The sequence below is a fragment of the Carassius gibelio genome, chromosome B8 (assembly GCF_023724105.1).
Source record: "Carassius gibelio isolate Cgi1373 ecotype wild population from Czech Republic chromosome B8, carGib1.2-hapl.c, whole genome shotgun sequence".
Lineage (NCBI taxonomy): Eukaryota > Metazoa > Chordata > Actinopteri > Cypriniformes > Cyprinidae > Carassius > Carassius gibelio.
In genome coordinates, this window is record NC_068403.1 from 27,229,481 (window position 1) to 27,253,933 (window position 24,453).

Below are 24,453 nucleotides of genomic sequence, written 5' to 3' on the forward strand. Positions count from 1 at the left end.
ACATTCATATTGCAGGATCTGAACTTCTCAGCACCCATAGTTGTAGTCTGTCTGGATTTGGATACCAAATCTGTCCCTGCAACTAAAACTAAAGGAGAAGGTCCTGTCTTTTGGGCATACTCCAGGGTTCCCCTCTGAGAAGTTTGTATAACAATGGGAACCATGGTCTCCCCGGCCAATCGTGTCACTAGAAGCACCTTGTAGTGTCCTCTCCGTATCCTGTGGAAAGTTGGCAGAACTAGGGGTGGTATTGGAGAAAAGGCATAAAGTAGTAAATCTGGCCAAGTGTGTGCTAGTGCATCCTGACATAACGGGCTGGACTTTTCTGTCCATGAGAATCACAGAGGGAAGTGTGTTGACTCCTCTGAGGCAAAGTGCTCCACATTACCACTCCTGGTAAAGATCTGTGATGGGAAAAGAAATCTGCTACCACATTCTTAACTCCCGGTACATACATAACTCTGATGCTCGGCAATCAATCAATCAATCAATCACCTTTATTTATATAGTTCTTTAAACAAAATACATTGCGTCAAAGCACTGAACAACATTCATTTGGAAAACAGTGTGTCAATAAAGCAAAATGATAGTTAAAGGCAGTTCATCATTGAATTCAGTTATGTTATCTCTGTTCAGTTTAAATAGTGTCTGTGCATTTATTCGCAATCAAGTCAATGGTATCGCTGTAGATGAAGTGACCCCAACTAAGCAAGCCAGAGGCGACAGCGGCAAGGAACCGAAACTCCATCGGTGACAGAATAGAGAAAAAAACCTTGGGAGAAACCAGGCTCAGTTCTCCTCTGACCAGACGAAACCAGTAGTTCAATTCCAGGCTGCAGCAAAGTCAGATTGTTCAGAAGAATCATCTGTTTCCTGTGGTCTTGTCCTGGTGGTCCTCTGAGACAAGGTATTTACAGGGGATCTGTATCTGGGGCTATAGTTGTCCTGGTCTGCTCTGTCTTTCAGGGCAGTAGAGGTCCTTTCTAGGTGCTGATCCACCATCATGTCTGGATACGTACTGGATCCGGGTGACTGCAGTGACCCTCTGGTCTGGATACAGACTGGATCTGGTGGCCACGGTGACCTCAGAACAAGAGAGAAACAGACAAATATTAGCGTAGATGCCATTCTTCTTATGATGTAGAAGGTACATGTTATGTGAAGTGTTTCCGGTTCACATTATTAATGAAGCCTAAAAATCCTTTAACGGATTTGGATATTAAAAGCATATTAGTATGTCATGTGTATGCCAGGTTAAAGAGATGGGTCTTTAATCTAGATTTAAACTGCAAGAGTGTGTCTGCCTCCCGAACAATGTTAGGTAGGTTATTCCAGAGTTTAGGCGCCAAATAGGAAAAGGACCTGCCGCCCGCAGTTGATTTTGATATTCTAGGTATTATCAAATTGCCTGAGTTTTGAGAACGTAGAGGACGTAGAGGAGAGGAGTACAATGTAAAAGGAGCTTATTCAAATACTGAGGTGCTAAACCATTCAAGGCTTTATAAGTAATAAGCAATATTTTAAAATCTATACGATGTTTGATAGGGAGCCAGTGCAGCGATGACAGGACCGGGCTAATATGGTCATACTTCCTGGTTCTAGTAAGAACTCTTGCTGCTGCATTTTGGACTAGCTGTAGTTTGTTTACTAAGCATGCAGAACAACCACCCAAAAAAGCATTACAATAATCTAACCTTGAAGTCATAAATGCAAGGATTAACATTTCTGCATTTGACATTGAGAGCATAGGCCGTAATTTAGATATATTTTTGAGATGGAAAAACGCAGTTTTACAAATGCTAGAAACGTGGCTTTCTAAGGAAAGATTGCAATCAAATAGCACACTTAGGTTCCTAACTGATGACGAAGAATTAACAGAGCAACCAAGTCTTAGACAGTGTTCTAGCTTATAACAAGCAGAGTTTTTACGTCCTATAATAAACACCTCTATTTTTTCGGAATTTAGCAGTAAGAAATTACTCGTCATCCAATTTTTTATATCGACTATGCATTCCATTAGTTTTTCAAATTGGTGTGTTTCACCGGGCCGCGAAGAAATATAGAGCTGATTATCATCAGCATAACAGTGAAAGCTAACACCATGTTTCCTGATGATATCTCCCAAGGGTAACATATAAAGCGTGAAGAGTAGCGTCCCTAGTACTGAGCCTTGAGGTACTCCATACTGCATTTGTGATCGATATGATACATCTTCATTCACTCTTACGAACTGATGACGGTCATAAAAGTACGATTTAAACCATGCTAATGCACTTCCACTGATGCCAACAAAGTGTTCAAGTCTATGCAAAAGAATGCTGTGGTCAATTGTGTCAAACGCAGCACTAAGATCCAATAAAACTTATAGAGAGATACAACCACGATCAGATGATAAGAGCAGATCATTTTCAACTCTAAGGAGAGCAGTCTCAGTACTATGATACGGTCTAAATCCTGACTGGAAATCCTCACATATAACATTTTTCTCTAAGAAGGAATATAATTGTGAGGATACCACCATTTCTAGTATCTTGGACAGAAAAGGGAGATTCGAGATTGGTCTATAATTAACTAGTTCTCTGGGGTCAAGTTGTGGCTTTTTTATGAGAGGCTTAATAACAGCCAGTTTGAAGGTTTTGGGGACATATCCTAATGACAATGAGGAATTAATAATAGTCAGAAAAGGACCTATGACTTCTGGAAGCACCTCTTTTGGGAGCTTAGATGGTATAGGGTCTAACATACATGTTGTTGGTTTAGAAGATTTAATAAGTTTATACAATTCTTCATCTCCTGTAGTAGAGAATGAATGGAACTGTTCGTTTATAATCCATTCGTTTATATTGCACTGTCTGATGTGATACTGTAGCTGATGGCTGAATGGTTGCAATTTTATCTCTAATAGTATCGATTTTAGAAGTAAAGTAGTTCATAAAGTCATTACTGCTGTGGTGTTGGGAAATGTTTAGGCTTTATTTTTCGTTAATTTAGCCACTGTATTGAATAAATACCTGGGGTTATGTTTGTCTTCTTCTAAAAGAGAAGAAAAATAATCAGATCTAGCCGCTTTTAATGCTTTTCTGTAGGATATGTTACTTTCCCACCAAGCAATACGAAATACCTCTAGTTTTGTTTTCCTCCAGCTGCATCGCTCCATTTTTCGGGCTGCTCTCTTTAGGGTGCTAGTATGCTCATTATACCATGGTGTCAAACTGTTTTCCTTAACCTTCCTTAAGCGTAAAGGAGCAACTGTATTTAAAGTGCTAGAAAAGAGAGAGTCCATAGTTTCTGTTACATCATCAAATTGTTCTGAGGTTTTGGATATGCTAAGGAATTTGGATACATCAGGAAGATAACTTAAAAAGCAGTCTTTTGTGGTAGAAGTGATGGTTCTTCGATACTTGTAACAAGAAGTAGAATTTACAATTTTGGCTATATGAAGTTTGCACAGAACTAAATAATGATCTGACATATCATCACTTGGCTGAATAATTTCAACACTATCAACATCAATTCCATGTGACAGTATTAAATCTAGAGTATGATTTCGACAATGAGTAGGTCCTGAAACATGTTGTCTAACACCAATAGAGTTCAGAATATCTATAAATGCTGATCCCAATGCTTCTTTATCATTTACGACATGGATATTAAAATCACCAACTATTAAAACTTTATCTGCAGCCAGAACTAACTCGGATGTAGAATCACCAAACTCTTTAATAAAGTATGTATGGTGCCCTGGTGGCCTATATACATTAGTCAGTACAAACATAACAGGGGATTTATCATTAACATTTGTTTCTCTGGATAATGTTATATGTAGCACCATTACTTCAAACGAGTTATACTTGAAGCCTGCCCTCTGAGAAATCCTGAAAACGTTGTTATAAATTGAAGCAACACCTCCACCTTTGCCTTTTAGACGTGGCTCGTGTTTATAACAGTAATCTTGGGGGGTGGACTCATTTAAAATAATGCAATCATCAGGTTTCAGCCAGGTTTCTGTCAAACAGAGCACATCTATATTATGATCAGTTATCATATTATTTGCAAAAAGTGTTTTCGTAGAAAGGGATCTGATATGCAATAAGCCAAGCTTTATCATTTGTTTATCCATATTGCATTTGTTTTTTATTTGTTGAACCTCAATTAAATTATTAACCTCAACTTGGTTTGGATGTTTTTTTGTATTTTCTAGTTCAGGGAACAGACACAGTCTCTATAGTGTAATATCTAGGTGAAAGAGTCTCTATGTGCTGAGAATTAACTGACCTCTGTGACGGGAGGCAGCTAGCAGATGGTCAGTTTAGCCAGTCTGTCTGCTTCCTGACCTGGGCCCCAGTTAGTCAAGTATGAACTCTAAGACTATTTGCCATATTTCTAGAGAGAAGAGCAGCTCCACCCCGGGAGGGATGAAAACCATGTCTTTTAAACAGGTCAGGTATGCCCCAATTTGTCCCCAGGTTGTCCAATTATCTATGAAACCTATGTTATGCTGTGGGCACCACATCCAGCCATTGCGTGATAACAATCTGCTATGCATCTCATCACCACGGTAAGCAGGGAGGGGACCAGAGCATATTACAGTGTCTGACATCGTGCTTGCAAGTTCACACACCTCTTTAATGTTATTTTTAGTGATCTCCGACTGGCGAAGTCGAACATCATTAGTGCCGGCATGAATAACAATCTTACTGTATTTACTTTTAGCATTAGCCAGCACTTTTAAATTTGCCAAGATGTCAGGCGCTCTGGCTCCTGGTAAACATTTGACTATGGTGGCTGGTGTCTCTATATTCACGTTCCGTACAATAGAATCACCAATAACAAGAGCACTTTCATCAGGTTTCTCAGTGGGTGCATCACTGAGTGGGGGGAACCTGTTCAATGTTTTGATCAGAACAGAAGAGCGGTGTTTTGACCCACGACTACGCTGCCTCACCGTCACCCAGTTGCCCTGCTGCAGGGGCTCTGTTTCCGGAACCAAACAATGTACAGGAATCCCTGAGCTAGACGCATCCAGAGCCGTATCTAGATCCCTAACATTCTTACTGTCCTCAATTAAAGTTTGGATGCGTGTCTCTAATTCTGAAATCTTCCCTGTCAGCCTAACTATTTCCCTGCATTTATCACATGTGAATCCCTCATCAGCGACAGAGATAAATAAACTGTACATGTGTCAAGAGGTGCAAATAACGATAGCTTGATGAAATATTCTTACTGCGGTTGTTTGATGAACTTGTGAAAAACTGGAGCGAGAGAGAGGAGGGGAGAAAAGAAAACGCTAATGACAAGCTAACGAGTGCTAACACTTTGCAGGTGTACTGCACTCACGGAAAAGTGAACGATCAAAGTTTAATCTGATAAGATTGATCGATAATATCAGAAATATGGTGTGAATTAAGTTATATTTTACCACTTTAAAAAACAAATAAACAGACAGTGATAGTAAGATAAAGATTCTAGAGAAAAAATAAAATAAAAACAGCTACACAGAGCTACGATTAGCTCTGTGTATGATTAGCTCTGTGTCAAATGATTTCAAATCGAGGGAAAGCCCATGTCGGAAACTCCCATGTAAACTTCAGCAAGTAACTGGACCTCATGCTGCCCTGATGATTGATATGATATTAGCGCTGGTAATTTAAGGCGTTATTTAGGTTAATTAATTATGGAGAAAAATAAAACATTTAAATTATTAACACATTTGACACACTTGCCCCGCCCTAGACCTATGTGGATCATCTGCCATTTCATACAGTCAATTTATGACTAATATGAGGCAGGGAAACAACTTACTCCATGATGGAGCCTAGAAAATGTCCCATTTGAGATTGTGTCTCATATTTACATTACATCGTTAAGAATATCACACGAAAAGTAGGCTAATTGCAATTTCACACTCGTGCAAATGTGATACTCACCTTATACAACAATTCATTAAGAAGTTAATATTGTTAATATTGCTCAATTTTGGCAACCATAAGATACAGATAAAGCAGAATTGTTCATCTCCGAGCAACCCACAGCGGCATTTCATTTTTTAATCCATGTTTTGAATGACTTAATTATTAAGACATTTATCACCACCTACTGTCAGTTTTAGTTTATTATTTAGAGTATCATTTTATTGTATAAAGAATTTAAAGTTTTCATAGTAATAATAATAAAATTAAGAAGTTAAAAAATATAGTTCCCCCAACCAAAAGTGACAATCATGTCATAATTTACTCACATGGTCCAAAAGAGTAGGCCATACAGTATATAATCAATTTTATCAAACAAAATATTTCTTGCTAAACCTACTTTTTGTAATGCCTGTGTGATTCTTTACACTACAATGAATTTAAATTATCTTTTGGGAGTAATTTCTACAAATTTCAAGTATTAACGAGCCACACCTGCCACGCATTACGTAAACCAACCACAGACAGTATAAGAGCACTCACCTGCACCACAGATTCCCGTCAAGCCTGCAACAGGATTTGTCTCATCCCTCTTGTCTCCTGAAGCTCTACTTGCCAGATGTAACGTATACTCACCTTTTGGTGTTACACTAATCTGTGTCTTTGTTCTGCTGCCCTCAGAACCGCGGATCACCAGCTCTTTACCTGTGATTCAATGGTAGCTGAAATCTCCTATTATTATCCTGAGTTGTTACTGGCTTCGGCACCTAAGGAGAAAGAGAACGTTAGTGAATGATCTGTGACTGTGTCTTTGACGTTACAAGAACCCAGCGAACTCACCTGTCTGGATGACTAATCCATGTGACACTCAGAGCGCCTATATCTTCTTTGGAGATTCAACGAGCCCTTGAGGACACGGATTCACCACACACTTGTATATATATATATATATATACTCAATACTCAATAAATCACTGTTCTGAATTCACCTACCTCTGTCTCCTGAGTATATCCTGACAAAAGGCTTGACCCAAACAAATACAGGATGGATTCAGCGCAGTCAGAGGATAGTGCTTCCGCCAGATCGACTCGCACATTGGTGTATATGGCAAGCTCGATATCGCGACCAGCACCCTTCTCTGGCAGGGAGGAGGACTGCAATGGGTTCCTACTCCAATGTTAACTTGCGCTGGAGCAGCACGCGCACCAGTTCCCTACGGAGAGATCAAAAATCTTGTTTATCATACAGCAATTGACTGGTCCAGCACTGAGATGGGCTGAAGCGCTATGGTTCCAGGAATCCACAATCACCGCCTCCTTACAGAACTTCATCGGTCATTTCAAGGAAATGTTTGGACGCCCGGTGGGGTATTCCTTGGGCAGCGATCAGCTCCTTAACTTACGACAAGGAAAAAGAACCGTCTCAAAGTATTAACTCGAATTCCGCACTTTGGCTGCAGCTAGTGGATGGAACGAAAAGGCCCTCTTGACTGTCTATCGACGAGGAGTAAGTTCTACTCTCCGTCTCCAACTGGCCATTTATGATGACACACTGGGATTAGAAAAATACATGTAACAAGCTCATTGTGTCCCAGTCTTGCTATCATAAAACGCATTCAGCTGAGAATATTCCCCGCCTCAGCACTTCAGAGAAAGCTCCTTAACCACCACCCGAGAAAATGCAAGTAGATTCCCAACGGTTATCTCCGGAGGAACGAACTCGACGAAGAGAACAAAAATTATGCTTATACTGCGGGAGTGGTGATCATCTCATTCGTACCTGTCCATCTCGTCCCCCACGGTTAGTGGTGAGTTCGGTCCTTCCTCAACACTCTGTTTCTAACCCACTAACCATCTCTGTGACTTTGAAGTGTAGAGGCCTCGATGTAAAGGTTACCACCATTATTGACTCCGGATAAACTGGTAATTTCATTTCAGGAAAACTCACGTCATGACCCACTGTCTCCAGAGAGTTCAAGCTCTACAGTCCTACTCCACCAACGCAGTCATAGAGGAAATGATCAACAAGGGGTATGTAACAGATCAAATTAAACCTATTACCCTTTGTGTTGAACCCGAACATCAAGAACAGTTTGCACCATTCATTCTTACTAATAGTCGATCAGAACTCATACTGGGTCACCCATGGCTAATTCAGCATCAACCAGTTATAGACTGGACTACTGGGAGAATTCTCCAGTGGGGTTGTAAATGCCAGAACACCCAAGTAAGTCATTCCATGTCTCAAGTTCATTCCAAGCCTGTTTCCACGCCATTGAATTCCACATCCATTGAAAGTCCAAAGGAAAATCAATCTGTTAATGTCCCATCTTGCTATGCCTTTTTTGAAGATGTATTTAACCCTCTCGCAGCCTCTAAGCTCCCGCCACATTGCCACTGGGATTGCACAATTGATCTAGTCTCCGGAGAAGCTATTCCAAAGGGTCGCATATACTCCCTGTCCATCCCAGAACAGATGGGGATGAAGGAGTACGTTGATGAAGCCCTTAAACAGGGATACATCTGACCATCCACTTCTCCAGCAGCGGCTATCTTCTTCTTCGTTTCAAAGAAAGATGGAGGATTAAGACCCTGCATCGACTACAGAGGCCTAAACAAGATCAAGGTAAAATTTGAGCTATCCTCTTCCACTAGTTCCATCTTCTCATGAACAGCTCCGAGATGCCTATATCTTCACAAAACTGGATCTGTGGATACAACCTGGTCAGAATTAAGGAAGGAGATGAGTGGAAGACTGCGTTCATCACCCCTGCCGGACACTACGAGTATTTAGTGATGCCGTATGGTCTTGTAAATGCCCTGTCAGTCTTTCAAAGTTTCATGGATGAGGTCCATCGTGAGACCCATTTTGCTCTTGTCTACATAGATCACCTAACAAAAAGAATCATCAATGTCATTTGTCCCAAGTGCTCCAACGATCAAGAGAATTCTCTCTCTGTGTAAAGGCTGAAAAGTGTGTTTCACCAGAAATCCATAAAATCCATTGGATACACAATCACCCGGGAAGGAGTAAAGATGGATGACAGGAAGACACAAGCAATCACATCATGGCCCATCCCCAAAACCATGAAAGAGCTCCAGAGATTCCTTGCAGTGGAGTCGTGAAGCTGAAAAGCTTTCCAATCGCTAAAGACTGCCTTTACCACAGCCCCGCTCCTTCAACACCCAGATCTGGAAAAGACATTCATTGTTGAGGTGGACTCCTCCACTATGGGCATCGGCGCCATCTTGTCCCAATGTCCTGAAAATTCTACTAAACTCATGCCCTGTGCCTATTTCTCAAAGAAACTGTCTCCAGCAGAGGTAAACTACGATATAGGCAACAGAGAACTCCTGGTAGTCAAACTGGCATTAGAGGAGTGGAGACACTGGCTAGAGGGGGCCACACAGCCATTTCTTGTACTCACTGATCATAAGAATCTGCAATACCTAAAGGAAGCCAAGAGACTCAACCCACAACAAGCCCGGTGGGCATTATTCTTTACCAGGTTTTATTTTCAGATATTTATCGCCCAGGCTCAAAGAACACTCGAGCAGATACCCTGTCCCATCTTCACAATCTGGAAGAAACCCTTGAAGAACCTGAACCTATCTTACCCACAAAAATCTTTGTTAAGCCCATCCAATGGGATATGGACAAGATGCTCCAAGAAAGGGCTCAACAGCGACCCCCGCCACCGCTATGTCCACAGGGTAAATTTTTCATTTCTGAGACACATCGCAAAGCCCTTATATCACAAGCACACTCCTCAGAAGGAACTAGACACCCCGGGGTAAATAAAACTCTTGCCTCTCTGCAAAATAAATACTGATGGCCTGGGAATGCACAAGGATGTTCAAGAGTACATCAGGGGTTGCGTTCTCTGTGCAATAACAAAGGTACCACGACAATTATCTACAGGAAAGCTAGTTCCTCTACCTATTCCCCGTCATCCCTGGTCTCATATAGGGGTTGATTTTGTCACCGATCTTCCTGCTTCCGATGAGAAAACTTGCATTCTAGTAGCTATTGACTGATTCTCTAAAGCCTGTAAATTGATCTCTTTACGAGCTCTTCCCCCTAGATCCTCTCCTTTCATCAGAAATGATCTCTTTCTCCATTGTCTCAAGTTAAGAAGGCATTTTTCTGTCATTTTAACCAGTCTTCTCTTGTGCCATGTGGGGTTCAGTCAATACAATACAATACAATATTTATTTATAAAGCACATTTAAAAACAACCAAGGCTGACCAAAGTGCTGTACATAGCAGAGAATAAAATGCAGAGCAGTACCGGACAAAAGAAACCACTGAAAAAATAAAAATAAAACAAAAATAAAAAATAAGCATTAATCGTATCAGAATCAATGAGCATCAAAAGCAAGAGAAAACAAAAAAGTCACCACTGCCACTGCTGCTAACATGCCCATAAACCTGAGCACACATTTGAATGGAAGCTTGACATGCATCCAGAAACATTGGAGGAGCATGTTGTTGTCCACTCTCTGAGGTGATGGTGAATTCATCAATTTCGAGTCCAGTACTATACCTATGTACTTCACTAACTGACATGGAACTATCTGGCTTTTGTTGAAGTTTACCCTGAGGCCCAGTGGTGTCACTTGAGATATCAGAAGACTGGTCTGTTCTATTGCTTGTTCCAAAGATGGTGCACACAGGAGCCATTCATCCAGATAGGGGAGCAACTGTACCCCCCTGAGATTGAATTGGAGATAAGGCTGCTGATATACACCTCGCTAACACTTACTGGGACAGAAACAGGCCAGATTGTAGAACACGAAACTGGTAAACCTGACCCTGAAATGCAAAACAGAAAAATTGTCTGTGTTGTGGTGTGATTGTCATGTTAAAGTAAGCATTCTTCAGATCTATCGTGGTGAACCATTCCTGTGGATTGACTGCCTGAAGGACATCCAATGTGTGTAGCATGTGAAATGGCAAAACCTTGAGAATAGGTTGAACACTGGAGTTATATAGAAGATTGAATAAAATCTACTTAGCCGTGCTGGCCATTCTACTGGCTCTATAGCTTCCTTTCCTAGGAGCTCTGTTATTTGTTGTGCAAATATCATTGCATCCTTGGGGCCTGACCTGGTGCTCTACCCCTAGACATCTGATTAAACTGTTGACCTCAAGCTCTAGAGTACTGAGCAGGCCATTCTAATTGCCTTGATTGGTTCCTTTGAGCAGTTCCATAATGAACTAACAGTTGAATACACACTGGGTATCTTCCCCTAGATTCTTGTCTAGCCTGAGATGGTGGTGCTCTTCTTAAGTTTCCTACCTCCTCTTTGGTCTTGTTCATTCTGAACACTATGCTCCAGGGTTTCCTGTACAGCCTGGCCAAACAGCTGGCCTGGTATTACTGGAAGGTCACATGGTGTTTTCAAACGAGTTTCTGATAATGAAACCAAGATCGCGCCCCTGAGTTTGGACGCCATCCATATCACTCTGCTTAGTTTTATTTACTTTTAAACCTACTTTTGCATTCTCTTTTTCTGGACACTTCCAATCCATCGTGGCCATCTGAGATTCTCCACCCTGTCATGCTCCTGTTTGCCTCATCTGGAACATCTATCCATTATTCGCTGTCCATTCTTTCTTCCCCGGGAGTTTTCATCGATCATTGTTACTGCTGTTTACATCCCACCACAAGCAGACACCGACTTGGCTTTGTCTAAGCTTCACAATGTGCTCAGCAGCAACATCAACAAACATCCTGATGCTGCTATTATCATCGCTGGGGATATTAACAAAGCCAAGCTCAGGCAGGTTATGACTAATTTTTATCAACCAGTTTCCTGTCCAACCAGAGGGCTGAATACACTGGATCATTGCTACACTCAGTTTAACATTTGCTTCTCTGGATAATGTTATTTGAAGCACCATTACTTCAAACGAGTTATACTTGAAGCCTGCCCTCTAAGAAATCCTGAAAATGTTGTTATAAATTGAAGCAACACCTCCTCCCTTTACCTTTTGGATGCAGCTTATGTTTATAGCAGTTATCTTGGGGGTAGACTTAATTAATATATTGTATTCATTAGGTTTTAGCCAGATTTCTGTCAAACAGAGCACATCTAGATTGTGATCATTGATCATATTATTTATGAAAATTGCTTTCATAGAAAGGGACCTGATATTCAATAATCCAAGCTTTATTTTTTGTTTATCCATATTGCATCTGTTTTTTATTTATTGAACTTCAATTAAATTGTTAATCTTAACTTGGTTTGGACGTTTTTTGTATTTTCTAGTTCGGGGAACAGACACAGTCTCTACAGTGTGATATCTAGGTGAAAGAGTCTCTATGTGCTGAGAAGTAACTGACTTCTGTGATGTGAGGTGGCTATCAGACAGTCAATTTAGCCAATCTGTCTGTTTCCTGAAAATTAAAGTTACGCATTCCATAGTATGCAGAAGTCTTTTTGTCGGGAGCTGTTGCTGTGGTGAATTGTAATTTTGTAGCTCCAAGGATTATGGCTTTTCATAGTCATGGTGCACTCAGAAAACTTCCAAGTTCTGTCTGCTTCCTGACCTGGGCCCCAGTTAGTCAAGTATAAACTCTAAGACTATTTGCCATATTTCTAGAGAAAAGAGCGTCGCCACCCCAGGAGGGATGAAGACCATCTCTTTTCAACAGTTCAGGTCTGCCCCAAAAGCTCGTCCAATTGTCTATGAAAATACATCCAACAAGGGCATGTATATATATATATATATATATATATATATATATATATATAAAAAAAAAGTTAAAGAAAGCAGCACACGGCACATGGCAGATAGTGCAAACCAGTGGAGTGAACAAAGCAGATAAAAAGATTATAGTGCAAAAAAGCTTATTAAGTCTGATTAGAGTGACAAGGGGCTAGGCTAGTAGAATGACATCAGTTCTGTGCTGAGGGGTGAGTGGAAGGACCTGGGGATGTGGATATGGGGGAGGGCAGAAGTGGGAAGGGGAGCAAGTTCGGGAGCGAGTTCAGCTTTCTGACAGCCTAATGAATTAAGAGCCCCTAGATCCTCTCCTTTCATCAGAAATGATCTCTTTCTCCATTGTCTCAAGTTAAGAAGGCATTTTTCTGTCATTTTAACCAGTCTTCTCTTGTGCCATGTGGGGTTCAGTCAATACAATACAATACAATATTTATTTATAAAGCACATTTAAAAACAACCAAGGCTGACCAAAGTGCTGTACATAGCAGAGAATAAAATGCAGAGCAGTACCGGACAAAAGAAACCACTGAAAAAATAAAAATAAAACAAAAATAAAAAATAAGCATTAATCGTATCAGAATCGATGAGCATCAAAAGCAAGAGAAAACAAAAAAGTCACCACTGCCACTGCTGCTAACATGCCCATAAACCTGAGCACACATTTGAATGGAAGCTTGACATGCATCCAGAAACATTGGAGGAGCATGTTGTTGTCCACTCTCTGAGGTGATGGTGAATTCATCAATTTCGAGTCCAGTACTATACCTATGTACTTCACTAACTGACATGGAACTATCTGGCTTTTGTTGAAGTTTACCCTGAGGCCCAGTGGTGTCACTTGAGATATCAGAAGACTGGTCTGTTCTATTGCTTGTTCCAAAGATGGTGCACACAGGAGCCATTCATCCAGATAGGGGAGCAACTGTACCCCCCTGAGATTGAATTGGAGATAAGGCTGCTGATATACACCTCGCTAACACTCACTGGGACAGAAACAGGCCAGATTGTAGAACACGAAACTGGTAAACCTGACCCTGAAATGCAAAACAGAAAAATTGTCTGTGTTGTGGTGTGATTGTCATGTTAAAGTAAGCATTCTTCAGATCTATCGTGGTGAACCATTCCTGTGGATTGACTGCCTGAAGGACATCCAATGTGTGTAGCATGTGAAATGGCAAAACCTTGAGAATAGGTTGAACACTGGAGTTATATAGAAGATTGAATAAAATCTACTTAGCCGTGCTGGCCATTCTACTGGCTCTATAGCTTCCTTTCCTAGGAGCTCTGTTATTTGTTGTGCAAATATCATTGCATCCTTGGGGCCTGACCTGGTGCTCTACCCCTAGACATCTGATTAAACTGTTGACCTCAAGCTCTAGAGTACTGAGCAGGCCATTCTAATTGCCTTGATTGGTTCCTTTGAGCAGTTCCATAATGAACTAACAGTTGAATACACACTGGGTATCTTCCCCTAGATTCTTGTCTAGCCTGAGATGGTGGTGCTCTTCTTAAGTTTCCTACCTCCTCTTTGGTCTTGTTCATTCTGAACACTATGCTCCAGGGTTTCCTGTACAGCCTGGCCAAACAGCTGGCCTGGTGTTACTGGAAGGTCACATGGTGTTTTCAAACGAGTTTCTGATAATGAAACCAAGATCGCGCCCCTGAGTTCGGACGCCATCCATATCACTCTGCTTAGTTTTATTTACTTTTAAACCTACTTTTGCATTCTCTTTTTCTGGACACTTCCAATCCATCGTGGCCATCTGAGATTCTCCACCCTGTCATGCTCCTGTTTGCCTCATCTGGAACATCTATCCATTATTCGCTGTCCATTCTTTCTTCCCCGGGAGTTTTCATCGATCATTGTTACTGCTGTTTACATCCCACCACAAGCAGACACCGACTTGGCTTTGTCTAAGCTTCACAATGTGCTCAGCAGCAACATCAACAAACATCCTGATGCTGCTATTATCATCGCTGGGGATATTAACAAAGCCAAGCTCAGGCAGGTTATGACTAATTTTTATCAACCAGTTTCCTGTCCAACCAGAGGGCTGAATACACTGGATCATTGCTACACTCAGTTTAACATTTGCTTCTCTGGATAATGTTATTTGAAGCACCATTACTTCAAACGAGTTATACTTGAAGCCTGCCCTCTAAGAAATCCTGAAAACTTTGTTATAAATTGAAGCAACACCTCCTCCCTTTACCTTTTGGATGCAGCTTATGTTTATAGCAGTTATCTTGGGGGGTAGACTTAATTAATATATTGTATTCATTAGGTTTTAGCCAGATTTCTGTCAAACAGAGCACATCTAGATTGTGATCATTGATCATATTATTTACGAAAATTGCTTTCATAGAAAGGGACCTGATATTCAATAATCCAAGCTTTATTTTTTGTTTATCCATATTGCATCTGTTTTTTATTTATTGAACTTCAATTAAATTGTTAATCTTAACTTGGTTTGGACGTTTTTTGTATTTTCTAGTTCGGGGAACAGACACAGTCTCTACAGTGTGATATCTAGGTGAAAGAGTCTCTATGTGCTGAGAAGTAACTGACTTCTGTGATGTGAGGTGGCTATCAGACAGTCAATTTAGCCAATCTGTCTGTTTCCTGAAAATTAAAGTTACGCATTCCATAGTATGCAGAAGTCTTTTTGTCGGGAGCTGTTGCTGTGGTGAATTGTAATTTTGTAGCTCCAAGGATTATGGCTTTTCATAGTCATGGTGCACTCAGAAAACTTCCAAGTTCTGTCTGCTTCCTGACCTGGGCCCCAGTTAGTCAAGTATAAACTCTAAGACTATTTGCCATATTTCTAGAGAAAAGAGCGTCGCCACCCCAGGAGGGATGAAGACCATCTCTTTTCAACAGTTCAGGTCTGCCCCAAAAGCTCGTCCAATTGTCTATGAAAATACATCCAACAAGGGCATGTATATATATATATATATATATATATATATATATAAAAAAAAGTTAAAGAAAGCAGCACACGGCACATGGCAGATGTGCAAACCAGTGGAGTGAACAAAGCAGATAAAAAGATTATAGTGCAAAAAAGCTTATTAAGTCTGATTAGAGTGACAAGGGGCTAGGCTAGTAGAATGACATCAGTTCTATGCTGAGGGGTGAGTGGAAGGACCTGGGGATGTGGATATGGGGGAGGGCAGAAGTGGGAAGGGGAGCAAGTTCGGGAGCGAGTTCAGCTTTCTGACAGCCTAATGAATTAAGCTGTCCTTCAGTCTGCTGGTCCTGGCCTGGAGACTCCGCAGTCTCCTCCCTGATGGCAGAGAGCTTTGCGGGTGAGACAGGTTCCATAAAGGTCCCGGAGGGAGGGGAGAGAGACACCAATGATCTTCTCAGCTGCTCCCACTATGCATTGTAGAGTCTTCCGGCAGGACGCATTGCAGGCGCCACACCACACAGTGATGCAGCTAGTCAGAATATTCTCGATGGTGCCTCTGGCTCTGGCTCTTTAGTTTGCGGAGGAAGTAAAGACACTGCTGTGATTTCTTGGCCAGTGCTGCTGTGTTTTCAGTCCAGGAGAGGTCCTCTGTGATGTGCACACCCAGGTACTTGGTGATGCTCACTCTCTCCGCAGTCGCACCATAGATGGTCAGAAGAACATGCTGAGAGTGCACTCTGCTGAATTCAACAACAATCTGCTTCATCTTCTCCATTAAATTTTGTCTCATCTCCGTTGCTAAGGAGACCCACCACAGTCATTTCATCCGCAAACTTAATGAAGAGGTTGGAGTTGTGTGACAGTGTGCAGTCATGGGTCAGCAGAGTGAAGAGGAGGGCTCTCAGCACACATCCTTGGGGGGGGGGGGCAGTTTTCAGTGTGATGGTGCTGGATGTGTTGCTGCCAACCCATACTGTCTGGACCAGTTTGTGAAAGAGCTGTTGAGGGATGATAGTGTTGAATGCTGAACTGAAGTCTATGAAGAGCATTCTGATGTATGAGAATGTCCCACTTCAGGTCATGAGAGATGGTTGTGCCCAGGAATCTTAATGACTCCACTGCAGTTACAGTGCTGTCCATGATAGGAGAGTAGGGGGGTTTCTCCTAAAGTTCACTGTCATCTCCACTGTTTTGAGCGTGTTGAGCTCCAGGTTATTGAGACTGCACCAGACAGCCAGCTCTTTAACCTCCTGTCTGTAAGCAGATTTGAATGAGGCCAATGAGTGTGGTGTCATCTGCAAACTTCAGGAGCGTGACAGAGGGGTCCTTACATGTGCAGTAATTGTATATTTACCCAACCTCACTAGCTGCTGCCTGTCTGTTGGGAAGCTATTGATCCAATGACAGATGGAGGGCACGGAGAGCTGAGTTAGTTTGGGCAGGAGAAGGTTTGGGGTGATGGTGTTAAAGGCCAAGCTGAAGTCCACAAACAGGATCCTCACATAATTCCCTGGTCTGTCTAGATGTTGCAGAACACAATGCAATCCAATGTTTACTGTATCATCCACAGAGGATCCAGTAAGGGTCCTGTAATGTACTTCAGGGGGTCCAGCACCAGTTTTTCAAATGACTTAATGACTACAGACATTAGAGCCGCAGGCCTGTAGTCATTTAGTCCTGTAATTTTTTATTTTATTTTTTTTTGGGGGGGGGGGGTGATGATGGTGGAGCGTTTGAAGCATGAAGGGATTACACTCAGCTCCAGTGATCTGTTGAAGATCTGTGTGAAGATGAGGGCCAGCTGGTCAGCACAGGATTTCAGACAGACTGATGTAACACAAGGCCTGGTGCTTTTTTCCTTTTCTGCTTCCAGAAGTCCTGGCGTACCTCCTCTTCTCTGATATGAAATGGAGGTATGGGGGAGAAAGGGGTACAGGTGTGAATGATGTGCGCAGTTGTGTGGAGAGGTGAACAATCACGCAGCCTGTGGACTGTGGCGTGTAGCCAATCAGAAAGCGAGGTGACGAGGCGGCGATGAAGTACCGGGAAACAAAATCAAAACAGCCGGCATATATAATATAACCAATACAAATAAAGTCGATGGGCATAACTACATCCACAACTGCAGTCCACCAGAGTACATGGAAACGAATATATGAACGCTTATTTCAACGGTTATTAATCTGTGTAGTACGTAACAACATTTCTATGAGATTAAACAACAACTTTCCCCCATATCATGATGTAGCAAGTATACTACACTCCACTAGCAAGTATAGTCCATGCTCGCGTTGTCTCCACCTCCACCTTTGACCATCGCCTTTTCTTGTTTTTTTTATGTTTTTTTGCCGTTAAAAACAAAGCACAAACTATGGCCACTGCATCCTCTTCGTCCGCCATGATTGTCAATCAGACCAGTCACCCCTGCTTTTAAGCCTTGTTCTAGATACAACAAAGAGTAAACAGTCAGCTGACCTAAACGCTTTTGATGAATTATGCGGTTGTAGTAAATCAAAAAGGTAACTTAGTGCCAGGCCATTTATTGACTTAAAAACTAAAACCTTAAAATAAATTCTAAAATGAACAGGAAGACAATGATGAGAAGTCAGTATGGTTGTAATTTGTTCATGCTTAAGTGTCCCTGTTTAACAGATGAGCAGCAGCATTTTGCAACATCTGTAAACATCTGAGGGTGGCCGATTACTACTTATATAGAGGCTACAATAGTCAAGACGGGTCAAGATAAAAGCATGAATGACACTTTCAAAATTATTAAAAGACAAAAAAGAAAAGTAATTTCAGAGGTCTGTCTCTCTGCATTGTGCACCGTTTGGCCTAGGAACCAGAATCAGTCGTACAGATTTAAATCATGTGGCCACATCCAAATGGCAGGATAACCTGTTCTTCCATGACAAGGTCACTGTATTTAAAAATGGCACGGTATTTGTAACATCTTTACACTTATTACATGCATCATTCAAATCCCATATAACATGAACAATTTATGATTTCCCCCTTTTTTGCCACTGCAGATAAATTTAATTTTCACTTTGGCACTCCTTGATAATGTATTATTAATTAGATTAAATGATAATGTAATGAAATGTGGAATATCATTTTTGTGTATACTGCCCTACAAAGCAAAAAGGCAGTAACTACGCAGAGTGCAGAACTGAGAAAAATGACTTAAAAGTTATCCTGTCATCCAGCCTAAGTAGTTACTGTACAAACAACTACCATTTTTCTCCAAAACGACACACATTTCAGATAAAATGTTTTGTCACATAACAAAGGATGCCTTGAATGTCATGAAAATGACAATAAATAATTTTTGACCAAAAATGCAGTTACTGCCTTTTTGCTTTGTAGGGCAGTATAGTTATATGACAATTGTATCCAGGAAAAAAATATTCTGTTAAACATATAAGAAATTGTCAGTGCTTAAAAATGTACCCATGATTATGAAAAGCCAAAATTGTTATATGATTATTAATCTTTGAGTACTATGTAAAAACAGGTGGCAGATGTTCTTGTTAGCTGGAATAAAGGAGCACATATGTTGAACAGTACTATTAGAAATTCATAGATGTTAAACAGGCTGGGAGATTCACATCGTTATCTGTTGTTTGAGAAAATTCACTGCTATTGAAAGGGGAATGGTGACCTTCTGTCAGGAAGTTTATTTGCATATACTTTACATTTTTCAATTTGCTTAACCTATTTCTTGCATCGGTGCAAACACTTTTGCATATCTGACAATATTAAAGATTTGTCACTAAAGAATTTTCACATTACACCACCAATGTGGTGTATGTGACAGTTGTGACAATTTGAGGGAGAAAGGGAAGAGGTGAGAATGTCATGAGCCATGCAGGGATTTCCTGTACAATGACATAACTCACTGATTAACCACCATAGTACAAACTAGCTATTCATGATTGTTGCTCGAACAGGGTCACATCTCCATCGTTTGAAACAGATTAGTTTTATTTTTATTTATTTTTTTTTTATTTTATTTTTTTATTGTGGGAAGTCGTGGCCTAGTGATTATAGAGTTTAACTCCTAACTCTGGGGTTGTGGGTTCGAGTCTCGAGCTGGCAATACCACGATTTAGGTGCCCTTAAGCAAGGCACAGAACCCCCAACTGCTCCCTGGGCACCACAGCATAAATGGCTGCCCACTGCTCTGGGTGTGTGTTCACTGCTGTGTGTGTGCACTTTGGATGGGTTAAATGCAGAGCACAAATTGGGTCACCATACTTGGCTGTATGTCACATCACTTTCCCTTATTACTTGAGAACATTAATACAACTTACATATCTAGAGGACCACAGCATTGTTTTAACTATTATCAATTACATTCATAAAAGCATCAAAGGAACAGACAGATTAAAACAAAATAGAAATAAACTACTACAGGGGATAACTAAAACAAAATCCATAAGAAAAGGATTAAAAGAATTCTATACATCCTTTCAGATTTTTTATTTCTTAGATCTTTTAAAACTTCAATGTAATGCTTAACTTCAGTTTTAATAAATGTTATTACACCATTTTTGTTTGTTTATATGATATATCCCATACATAATTCTTAAATTTATCAACAAATTTTGCTCCAAACTCTCCAAACTCTTGCTCCAAAATGTCTTTACTAGAGAATCAAACCTTTAATTTTAGTAATTTAAGTATTAGATATTCAATATCAACCCAAAACATTTGGGTAAATACATGGAGAAGCTGCTCTGAACGACATTGAGTGTTCATACTACATGAAACTTGCACACTTGCCTCTCTGCATGCTCTGATTGCTTTCTTTTCAGAGAGTGACTCCAGCCCACACGCCCCTTCCTGTTTTCTTCCTCCCAGGGACCTGTGAGGAAAAAACTGTGGGGGGCAAGGTGACTGAACGCTTGGCTATGAGCTAGCTCACACCATCCCAGATCCCATGTGCCTCGGCCCCTCCCAGCAGATAGAGTTCTCCCATCCTCTTTGAACACATAGACCAGTGTACCTTGACTGATGCGAGCGACAAGGTCTCGTTTGGTGTGGTGCAGAACAAACTATTAGATGACAGCATGTCTCTGATAGCGTTAGATGCAGAGGAAACATCAGGCTCTACTATCGACCCCACCCTTTTGCCATCTGCCAATCCCAAAGATGCCAAGGAAGGGATGGACACCACACTTTTCTTTGTTGTAGCAAATTAGCTCGACAAGGGAATATTTATGATTAATTATTGAGTGGTTATAATTAATAATGAATATTTAGATTCAATTTTAGAATCAACTTTAGCAGAATTCATATTACAATTATTCTATTGGACTGTCCATCAAGCAGACAAAAATTCAAATTCAGTATCTCAGAAAATTTGAATATTGTGAAAAGGTTCAATATTAAAGACACCTGGTGCCACACTCAATCAGCTAATTAACTCAAAACACCTGCTAAGGCCTTTAAATGGTCTCTAAGTCTATTTCTGTAGGCTAAACAATCATGGGGAAGACAGTTGACAGTTGTCAAAAAAAAAAAAAACAATCATTGGCACCTTGCAAAAGGAGGGCAAGACACAAAAGGCCATTGCTAAAGAGGCTGGCTGTTCACAGAGCTCTGTGTCCAAGCACATTAATAGAGAGGCAAAGGGAAGGAAAAGATGTGATAGAAAAAAGTTTACAAGTAATAGGGATAACCGCACCCTGGAGAGATTTGTGAAACAAAATTGTTACCATTCAGCCATCATCTACAGTTTCGCATCAAGTGCACTATAAATCCCCTGAGAGGAAGAATTGTATAAACTTGTTAAATCATCTAAACCAACAACATGCAAATTAGACCCTATTCCATCTAATCTCCTAAAGCTTGGCTCACACTACAGGATTTTTAGCTCGATTTAGCCCTGATTTCCCCCTCCTGAGAATCGGAGCAAAAATCTTGTTGAGCACCTCAATCTGTCCTGATGTTCGTCGCGGATTATCTGGTAATATGAGGCGTTCACCGATCGAATCTCACACTAACCGATCTGCTCGCACCCAAATCAGGGCAGCCTGATTATTATCAAACATGTTTGATATTTGGGATTTAAATCGGGATGATGATGGCTATATGATTACGTCAGTACTTTCACAGCCAATGCACAAAACTGCAAAACAGCTGATGTGCGGCTTCGTTGGATAGTGGAGATGGAGGAGATAACTGTTTCTTGACATTTTGTAGTATCACAACTGCCTGTATAATATGGCAAAAACCCATCAAAACTATAAGGAGAAAGAGAAGCGCTGGAGTGAAATCGCCTAAGTATGAATGCACTGGGTGAGTGCACAAAGCGCACGCTTAAAAAAATTCAGTGACGATCTGCTGCGCGAGGTCACGTGAGGCTCTCCCTCTGGCATAATAATCGTATTAATATCTTGCAGTGTGTGATGTGCCACGATGTTAAAATCTTGTAGTGTGTGCATGTTTAATACTTGAGGGAAGATAATCTGCAAAGATTCTCCTCAGATTTCTAAATTGGTTATGATTTTCAAACTCCTGTAGTGTGGGCCCGGCTTAAGAGAGGTACTTCCAGAAGTCATAGATCCTCTTCTGACTATTATTAATTTCTCACAGTCATTAGGATATATCCCCACAACCTTCAAACCGCCGGTTATTAAGCCTCTCATCAAAAAACCTCAACTTGACCCCAAAGAACTAGTTAATTATAGACCGATTTCGAATCTCCCTTTTCTGTCCAAGATACTAGAAAAGGTAGTATCCTCACAGTTGTATTCCTTCTTAGAGAAAAAATGGTATCTGTGAGGATTTCCAGTCAAGGTTTAGACCGCATCATAGTACTGAGACTGCTCTCCTTAGAGTTGCAAATTACCTGCTCTTATCATCTGATCGTGGTATTGGATCTTAGTGCTGCGTTCAACATAATTGGCCACAACATGCTTTTGCATAGACTAGAACACTTTTTTGGCATTAATGGAAGTACTTATATGACCGCCATTAATTCGTAGCAGTGAATGAATAGGTATCATATCAATTACAAGTGCAGTATGGAGTACCTCAAGGCTTCCTCTTCATGCTTTACATGCTATAAGGATCATCATAAGGAAAACTGGTGTTAGCTTTCACTGTTATTTTGATGATACTCTGCTCTATATTCTTTTGCAGGCTGGCGAAACATATCAATTTAAAAAACTAAATGAATTCATAGTTGATATAAAAAAACTGGATGACGAGTAATTCATCACTGTTAAATTCTAGGAAAAAAAACAGAGGTGTTAATTATAGGACCTAAAACTCTGCATTTAAAAACCTAGAACACTGTCTAAGACTTGATGGCTGTTCTGTCAATTCTTGTTCATCAGTTAGAAAACTTAAGTGTACTATTTGATCGCAATCTTCCTTAGAAAGCCACATTTAAAGCTTTTGTAAATTTTTTTAATCTAAAAACATAAATCTAAATTACTCCCTATGCGCTCAATGTCAAATGCAGAAATGTTAATCCATGCATTTTTGACCTCAAGGTTAGATTATTGTAATGCTTTATTGGGTGGTTGATCTGCATGCTTAGTAAACAAACTAAAGGCGAGACACTTCTGACTCTGTCTGTTGTTCAAGAGTGGCTTAACACAAGGAATGCGACAGCTGAAACCCATGTCTGTGCGTAGTGGTTCTTGAAGCACAGACTCCAGCTGCAGGCCCACTCTTTGTGACTCTCCCCCACATTTTTGAATGGGTTTTGTCAAGTCACTTTTATTTATTTATGTAGGTTATTATATATTATTATTATATAATTATATTATTACTATAAGGATCTCCCACAGTTGATTTTGATATTCTAGTTATTATCAAATTGCCTTAGATTTGAGAATGCAGTGGACTTGGAGGAGTATAATGTGACAAGAGCTCATTCAAATATTGAGGAGCTAAACCATTCAGGACTTCATAAGTAATAAGCAATATTCTAAAATCTATACAACATTTGATAGGGAGCCTGTGCAGTGTTGACAGGACCGGGCTAATATAGTCATACTTCCTGGCATATTTCCATACTTCCTCCACCTAGTGGCCTGGAGAGTTCTCTCATTAAGGGGCAGGGGGTGCCCACCAATGGTTGGGAGAGTAATTACACGTTGTAGCAGACAACGCTCCCTAGTGGCTTGGAGAGTCATAACAGGAGGAGTCTTACAGGAGCCCCTCTCTCAGGAACGGCTCCTGACGTTCTGCTGGCTATGGTTGGAGTCATGGCGGTGGAACTCTCTGATTAGGTCTGGATCTAGGATGTCTCCAGCTGGCACCCTGGACCGCTCCTCTGGGCCATAACCCTCCCAGTCCAGTAGGTATTGCACCCTTCCACGGACTCAATATGAATCAAGCAGTCGACAGACAGTATATACTGGCTGCCCACAAACGATTTGGGGTAATGGGGGGGGGCTTCTTGGCTGTGGACAGAGGAGAGCAGATAACAGGTTTCAAACGTGAAATGGGAAAAGTGGGGTGGATGAGCATAGACCTTGGTAAGAGAAGCCGGTTGGACACGCTGGTTGGCCAGTTTCTGCTGCTGTTGTGATGCTCTCAGTAAGGCTGTTTGTGCTTTCCGGCAGGCCTGAGAACACCGCTTGGACTACTTGGGTTGCAGCTGGTACCTGGACCTCCGGTTCCTGCTCAGGAAACAAAACTGGGGGAAACCCAAATTGACAGCCCAATGATGAATGGTGTAGGGTGTTATGAGCAAATTCAGCCCAGATCAGACGGGAGCTCCAGGTGCTTTGATTATTGGACACCAGGCACCTGAGGGTCTTATCAATCTCTTGGTTGACCTGTTCTGTCTGACCATCAGACTGAGGGTGGAATCCAGAAGACAGACTGATGGATGCTCCAATCAGACGGCCAAAAGCTTTCCAAAATCGAGAAG

At 41.0% G+C, this 24,453-nt stretch overlaps 1 protein-coding gene across 1 annotated transcript in view; it reads right to left on the minus strand.

The window, feature by feature from the left end:
- Positions 1–4,206: 4,206 nt before the first annotated feature.
- Positions 4,207–24,453, minus strand: part of LOC127963194 (uncharacterized) — a 77,256-nt gene continuing 57,009 nt past the window's right edge. The window contains exon 2 of the mRNA XM_052562962.1: positions 4,207–4,334. The gene's annotated coding sequence lies outside the window, so the exon portion shown is untranslated. The remainder of the gene's footprint in view (positions 4,335–24,453) is intronic.